The following is an 8,923-nucleotide window of genomic DNA, read 5'->3' on the forward strand; positions in this document are numbered from 1 at the left end:
TAAAGAAGCTTTTTTAGTTAGATTAATTTTATAGTTCTTAGAGTTTAGTGTAGACATGGCTCTCTTACCTAGTATTAGTTTGTGGTTTTCTTTTATACTTAGCTGTCTTTAAGTAATTAGCTTTAGTTAAATAGGTAATTCATTCCTTTATCTTAATATTCTTATAATACTAAGCAGCTTATCCTTCTCTAATTACTCCTAATAAGCTAGAATCACCACTATAAATAGTCTATTAAAGTCTGTATCTTTCCTGCTAGCATCCCTTTAGGGTTAATCACTCCTTAATAATTTATGTATTATTCCCCTATTTAGCTTATTATCTAAAGAAGTCAAGTTAATTTCACTTTAGTCACTTCCTAGAGTTAACTCCTTTTAATAGTGCACAGATTGGCCATTCCCTATTAGTATATTACTAATATGTTCTTAAAGCCTTATTTATTAAGTATATTATTTTATTAAGACACCCTCCCCTACCTGCTTTAAATGTACTCCTAGACGTTCAGTGGATTCCTAATCCTTTTAAGTTATTTTTAAAAGTTCATTATATAAGAATAAGGGGTTATTAACCTCTTTAAGTACCTTGCATACTTTAATTAGTGTATGGATTGATAATCCTGCCTTCTATAATCATCATATTAGTGCAGTAGATGTCCATAATTTCTCTGATTCATGCCTAACATTAGCTTCTACTAATTATTAGCTATTAATAAGGTTCTTCACTACATGTCTGCTAGGTTCCGCGATAGCATACATGCTAAGCAGGTGTGATTAAATAATTTAATATAGGCTGAATTATTTACTTTAGAACTTCTGTAGAGATTTGTTTTAAATAAGGACCCATTAACCAGGTTTAAGGTGGGATTCCTTTATATTACTATCTTGAATCAGGTTCTATTTAATTGTATATGCTAATAACTTCTCATTAGCTAGGGATTAAGCATGGTTAATATGTTATAATCATATTTTAATATCTTGACTAGTTGGTTAATTGTGTCGCAGATAACTAGGTAGCGATGGATGTATGCCATAGAGAAGATAAAATAGTAAAAGCCTTGTCTGGGTATAAATGTGCACTTATACAGTGAAAACTACAAGAGGCAGGTATTCATCCTATAGACATGTTAGTTTACCCATGAGATACTTTATCAATATCTTTCCCAGTAAGCTGTTCATGTTTTCATTTTTACCATTAGTTCTAGGGTGATTTGGAGTTGTTATATAATATTTAGCTTTGAGAATTTTAAGATATAATACTATAACTTAAGATAGGAGGTTGGTTCCATTATCTAAGAGTAGTTCTTTAAACACTCTGTAGTTGATAAAGATATCCTTGTAAAGAAAATAAGCTAATATTTTATCTTTCATATTAGGTACAGCTCTTACTACAACCCAACTAGTTGTGTGATTAACAGCCATGATAATCTATTGATTACTATTTAGGGTTATTAGTAAATACCTAATAAGATTAATCCCCTAATACTTAAATAGATAGATGCCCTTTTTCACTAGGTGTTATATGGCTTTGCATTCAAGATTTAGTCTTAAAGGCTTTACTATTTAACAATTCAGATAGCTTCTAGCAATATCTTAGATATCCCTTTATATCATTAGCTACCAGGCATGGGTATGAATTACTCTAAGTAAGGCTGGATAAGCTAGATGGCCAAACTGGTTATAGAGTTATGATATAAAGTCTTTTTAAAAGGGAATTTTAAGATATAGTGTTTTAATACCTTCATCCATGTAATATAGTTGATTAGTAGGTTATTAGTTAATATATTCTGTCTTAAGCTGAAAGTTTAGTGCTAATATTTTGATTTTTATTTTAACATTATTAGACATATTTAGATCATCACCTTTCAAGAATAAGACCATCAACAGATGCCATTCTAATTTGGAGAGGTTAAGTAGTGTGTAAAGGTGCTCTTCACCTGTCATCTGCTATAATTATATTACAGATAGATTAAAAGTAGGCACTTGTGCTCTATTTGCCAGACCTTCTTCAACAAAGTCAGGTTAATAACTTATTATATTAGGGACAACCGCTTTGGTTCCCTTACAATATCAGATAATAAGATTGTATGCTTGAAATTCTTTAATCTAATATATAAGGTGTTTCAAGTATATCTTTATATTAGTGAGGTACTAAAGACTTTCATAATCTGTTATAATTGTGATGGGTTGCCTATTATTAATATAATAGTCCTATTATTAGAGTGCTTCCTTAATTGCAAGAAGTTCCTTCTCATACATAGGGTAGTTCTTTTCAGCATTATTAAGTTTGCATCTATTAAATACTACTAGATACTACTGTCCCTTTTCATCTTATTATAATAGTACCATACTAAGTGCCTATTCAGAGGCATCAGTTTTAATCTGATATAGTAGAGAGGGATTAGTAATCCTAAGAATAGGTACATAAACTATTACATTCTTTAGTATTATAAATGCTTGCTGATATTAAGTATTCTAGACTATAGGTTAAAACTTCTTTTTATAAAGCAAAGCATCTAATTCCTTTAGGAGTTCATGAAGAGGGGTAGTAATTCTTATAAACTTATATATAAATTAGTAATAGTACATTGCTAGTCCTAAGAACTGTTAAACTTCATGAATATTTATTAGTTTTAGCCATATCTTTATAACTTCCACCTTTGCAGGCATTAGTTAAACAAATCCATTGCTAATGATATGACCGCAAAACTCTAGCTCTCTCTTAGTAAATATACACTTAGAGAGCTTTGCATATAGTTGATATTCTCAGAGTTGGTTGAGCACCTGTTAAACATGCTTCTTATATTCCTCATCTAAGTCTAAGAAGATCAAGATATTATTAAGATACACTACCATAAAGTTAAGATCTTACATAATGCCATTTATTATCATTTAGAATGTTACAGGTGCATTGCAAAGTCTAAAAGGCATTACTAAGAATTCAAACTTACTAAATGATGTGTTAAAAGCCATTTTTAGAATTAATAATTTATCTATTCACAGCTGCCAGTATCCAGAGAGGAGATCAAGCTTTAAAAGACACTTAGCTCAACCTGCTTAATCCAGAAGTTCTTAAATTCACAGTAGTAGATAGGTATTCTTAATAGTCACCTTATTAAGTAAGTAGTAGTTAATACATATTCACTATTTCTTATTAGCTTTAGGGATAATTACTACTAGAAAGCCCCACACGCTAGCTGAAGGGTGAATAATAGCTTTCTTTAATAGCTTCTTAACTTGCTTTTTTATCTCACGAAACTTTTTAGGTGACTGAGGGTAAGAGTTTATATTTATTAGTGGGGAATCTCTAGTATTAATATAATACTATATTAACTAAGCTAGAGGTATTCCTAGGTGCAACTCCTCCCTAAACACATCTTTATACTAGGTGAGAAGAGGCCTTAACTAGGATGGTTCTACTAATGCTTCCTCTTCCTTTTCTTTTTTAAGCTCTTAAATAATGAACAACCAGGCTTCTTATTAATCTTTTTAAAGGGTACGCCAAAGTTATTTTATAGAGATAAGACTTACAAGCACTTCTAGGCCTAATTTAATTTAGTATTAAAGATTAATAGGGTTAATAGTCATATACTTTATTCCTCACCCCTTAATTGTCATTCAACCTGTAATCTAATTAATATTAGGATTAATATATCTTAGCTAATCTTAACCCAGAATAACATCATACTCTGTTGTTTTAAGAACCCAAGGAGTGATGATACAAGGCTAACCACTAAGTCTAAGAGGGATCTGAACTTAACACAATGTATATATAACTTTATTATTTGGTAAGCAAACTTGTAAAGGGTTAAGCATATGCTGAAAGCAGAACCATGATAAGGGTAGTAAATTAGCTAGGTGTTTTAATATGAATGTATGGCTAGAGCTATAGTCTAGTAGTGCTTAGATATAGGCTACCATCCTAGAAGCTTCAAGCTCAGCAGGGAAGCAGATAAGATCAGATCTAAGAGTATTCAGATAGGTATTAATGTAATTGTGATCTTCTAGTTCTAAATCTACCTATATAGTATTAAGCATTCCCTTAATAGGTGCTCAATCCTCCTTATTATTATTCCCATTTGAATTATCATGATATTTAGGTGGTTTAAGGTCATTAGATACCTTACACTCCTTAACTTTGGAAGCCTTTAGTAGTTAACTAACTAGTGCTTTCTTATCTAGCAGTTATTTGCTTTTCCTGATTATTTCTTATGATAGGTCTTTAATTAATTTAGTACTGTATAAGCTTGCACATTATAGCCTTTCTATCCATAATTAAAGTAAGCTTAGTTTATTTAACACTAAGCCTTCCATTCGCGCGTTCCCTTCTTTAGATGATTAGGAGATGTAAGGATAGCATTTAAATTAATATCCATTAGGTCTATTTAATAATTATTAGTCTTACCAAAGGATTAGAACTATACCTAAGTATATAAAGTAACTCCCTACTTATACTTAGTAAAGTAATAAACTATATTATTAAAAGTAGTTAGTTTACTATAATCTTCTGCCTAGCGAGCATGCAGAATTAGTTTTAAGTTAGTAATGAACTTCCAGACTAACACATTATTAGGAATTCCAGACTTAATATATTTAGCAGCTTCCACCAGGGAAGCAGTATAAGATTGTACTATCTAATTACCCTAAGTACACCTCTTATACTCTTCCTAATACTTAATTTCTCCTCTAATCTCTCTGAAGTTTTCTCGAATCTACTGCTTGAAATTATCTAGAGTGATAATAGCAGCTGTTAGATTATATTTAACTTTTCACTTATAAGTGTCCTATTGCTTCTTAGCTTAGCTGACAAGGTAATACTTAACCACTATGACCTTTTCAAGATTAGTAGCATCCTTTTAAGTAAGAGTTTATTTATCATAAAAGTAATCATTAACCTGCTTAAGCCACTTCACTACAGCATCCTTACTGTACTTGCTGTTGTACATAGGGATAGGCTTAAGGTTGGAGATCTTTTAATACAGCTTACATTCTTCAGAGTGAAGAGAAGAAAGAAAGTGGGGGTTAGGAGCTATAGTTAAAGCTCTAGCAACCCCTTCTAGCTAAGGATAATTATGCTTAGCCTAGAGAAGTCTAACTAGGTGTTTATATAGTTTGATTAGTTTATTTTAAGCATTCTAGTTAGTCATGCCATGAGCTGCCTGAATGAACCACTATTAAAGATAGTCCTAGTTAGTCTTGAAGCTATTACTATTATAGATAGACTAGGTTTGAGGAGTCTCTACACTAGAAGATATAGATTTGATATCATCCATTTTGACAAGAGAAGAATGATAATCAAGTTAGGAATAGAAATCTAAATTAAGCTTATTAATGGCATTTTAAATCCATTAAAATAATTTTAATTATCCCTATTTATCTTATCCTTTATAATTAGACAACTCAATCCTGTCATCAGTTACTTTTTGGAAGGCTTGGATAGTTAATGACATCCACTCTGCAATGTGGCTGTGGGGAAGAGCTAACTAGATATCCTAGGTGAATCATTACTGTCATAGGTATCTAGATCAGCCCAAGGAGGTTAAAGCAGTCAATCTAAGGCATTTTCCACTAAGTTGAGGATGAGGATGATTAATATGAGGCATTTATTAAAATTAACCTGTTAGTGGCGTCCTCAAGGTCCTGGGACTATAGTCTTTCAGTGCTGCTAGGGTTCAGATTGAATCCTTTGCAGGGATTTTAAACCTTCTCAGGAATCAAGCGTCATACAATCACCTAATCTGGATATACTACCAGATGGGATAATCATTCATCGCAGGGGGCGTAGAGCCTTCAAATTGTGCGAGGGTAGGGGTAGGCCAAAGGCTACCCCCTACATGTCCCACTGATATCGAGGGATTCTGGCCCCTTTTATAATTCTACCTAAGCTATGAAGGAATGTAAGAATCTACATGGTTATGTACATGCTGATGACATCTACCAATATCCTCTGCGCACCCTCGTAGACTTAATCGAAATCACACATATTGATTGATATCACACTAGGATTTGCTGAGGTAGTAAAAATCTAGCTATAGACTAAGAAGTCATGCATATTTTCCCTCCCTATAATATAGGTTGCTCTGCTTATCAGCATATAAAGGTCTAATACTTCTAGATATGAAGTTCAAGAGATTAAGGACATTATAAAGAGGACCTAGTAATATCTATCTAAAGCTAAGGACCAACAGTGCCTAAATACTCTTTAGGCCATAGATCCTTAACTTAATAAAGAGTAAATTAAAGAAGAGAAAGGTGGTCTTCTCAGAGGCTTATACAGCTAGTGCTCAGTAATAATTATTTTCAGAGGTGGAGGAAGGTAAGATGTAGCAAACTTCTATAAATTAAGGGAGATCCAGGCAAGGGCAAAATAATATTAATTTATAGGATTATTAATAAGCTTCTTAATATGGTTAGGCAGGATAGTAATATCTTATTCTTTTTTTACTAAGCTACTAATAGTTACATAAATAATGCTACCATAGTCCTGTGTAGACTTATCTATATAACTATATAACAGCAACCTTTACTTATCACTTATATCTGTGATGACTCCTTTAAAGGTGAAAATGCATAGTACATATTACACAGGGTCTTTATTAATATTCTTAAGGACCCAGTGTAAGGATCTACGTATCAGGGTAGATGGCCTGTTGACTAGGTAAGAATTGGTGACGATAATCAATGGAAGAGGATGGTAGAGAGTAGTAGATTATATGAAACAAAAACTAATCCTTATCTTCTCAAATACCAGATAAGGGGGATACTATTTATCTTCACTATCTATCCTAGATGCATTCAGTAATGATTCAAAAGCAGCTTAAGGTATGAAAATAGGAGGTTGTAAATAATTAGGAAGCAAGGGGTGGCTGCATAATTAAGTAGCTAGGCTATAGCTAAGCCTTTATAATTATACCCCCTCCAGTTATAATAACTGTCCTTAGTCAGAGTTATATAACTTTAAATTTTCCTAAAGAAGTAAATAATATCATGATAGTTAATATAATATAATATTATTAATAGAGATAACTAATTATAGGATAGACATCACACTTCTATTATATTAGCTTTATGTGTTTTAAAATTTGTTGTATTCTTTGTTATTATGTATTGTGGTGTAGTAGTAAATAATATTATTATAGATAATAACCACAGTATATTTATCTTAATTATATCTTTATTTATGTTTTCTCTTCTTTTACCTTTATATATTAATGCTTCTCTTTCATATTATAGTATTTTCTTTAGTGTTATAGTTGCTTTTTATTTATTAATACCTAATATTTAAGTTCTCTTAATCCTTATAATATCTTATTTATTTCTGCTGTGTTTTGCTTCCTCTTTATATTTCTTACTATTAAGTTTCATCATGGCTAATACTATTATTTATAGAAAGTATTAGTACATATATTACCTTTGCACTATATTAAAGAACTTTAACCCCTAAGGGGTCTTCCTTTTAAAGTTAATTACAAGCTTATAGACAGCACTTCTATAAAGTGTATCTAGTGTAACACCTGCCATTTACTCTACAAACCTATATATTGCGTTAGTTTTATGTGTTATTTTAGTGTTAACAGCTGTTTCTTAGGCCACACCTAGTATGGCTAGGAATGCCCTTAACCTATCTACTATTATTAAATAGTATACTAGGTTCTTCAATCCCTAGTATACCTAGGACCCAAGCCTTTTTAAGGACTTTTCAGTCACTCTTCTTAGGCTTATTAATACTTTTAAGAACATAGAGTAGAACCACTATTAGTTATATAGCATTATAAGAAAGAAAAAGGAATAGCATGTAAGTTTCTAGGTTAATTTATTACTATAGCACTATCTTAATGCTAACATTCTTACAGAGTAATAAGTATAACAAGTTCCTTAAAGGTCATCACACTAAAATAGCTATATTTAGTACCTAAATACTAGGGCTACTACTAATGATTAGGCTGCATATTATTTAGCTAAAGCTCTTTAACTCATGCCTGGTGATACTAGGTATGTAGCTTAGGCTGCCTCTCTTCTCTTCTTTATAGAGGAGATTAAGGTGATTAGCATCTATTTCTATAGTAATAAAATAGTAGTTGCTAGCTAGACTTACTTAGTTAATATTAATTAGTCTTTTCCTTTAATACTTAAGGATATTTAAGTTAGTATTATATTTTATATTTATCTATTATACTTAACCTTAGCTAAGCCTTCCTGGCGCCTTTACATTAGTTAATAGTAGTAATTCTTTTCTTATATTTCTGTATTACTTTTTATACATTAGTTATATTATTAGTATGGACCTACTAATTATATTCTAAGGGCCAGTTCTTCTATTTAACTAAATAGTACTATTTATTTCTAATAATATAGTTGTCCTTAACCTCTTTAACTTCCTATTTATTATCATCTTTAAGCTCTAGTATTAGTAGTAATTAATTATGCTTTACCTAATTCCATGGTTCTAAGTATGATACATAAAAGACATTATAAATTTAATTATATTTTATAGGCAAGGCAAGATAATATGCTTATAAACTAATAGTACCTAGTATATAAAAAGATCTAATAAAAGTAGGAGCTAGCTTCTTACTTAGAACCTTTAACTTAAGATTCTTTATTAATAGCCCTATCAGTTATCCTTTTTCCAATGTTAACTCTTTATAATATTTATTATAGTACTTTACTTATATTTTACTAGCTTTATACTAATATTCCTTTAATCTTTCTCTAAGATCTAAAAGTTTTTATACTTATACTATTATAGCTGGAATCTCTCCCCCTATAGTGCTGTTCTCAGCATATATATAAAAGTCTAGATTGTAACCTAGTAAGATTTCAAATAGGGATTTATTTAGTAATATATTAATTACTCTATTTATAGTAAACTCAGCTTCTCTTAGCAGAGTTGCCTAGTTATTTTATTCTTTATTAATAAAATAGTAGA

Source organism: Aspergillus novofumigatus (genome assembly GCF_002847465.1).
Source record: "Aspergillus novofumigatus IBT 16806 chromosome Unknown P174scaffold_3, whole genome shotgun sequence".
Taxonomy (NCBI): domain Eukaryota; kingdom Fungi; phylum Ascomycota; class Eurotiomycetes; order Eurotiales; family Aspergillaceae; genus Aspergillus; species Aspergillus novofumigatus.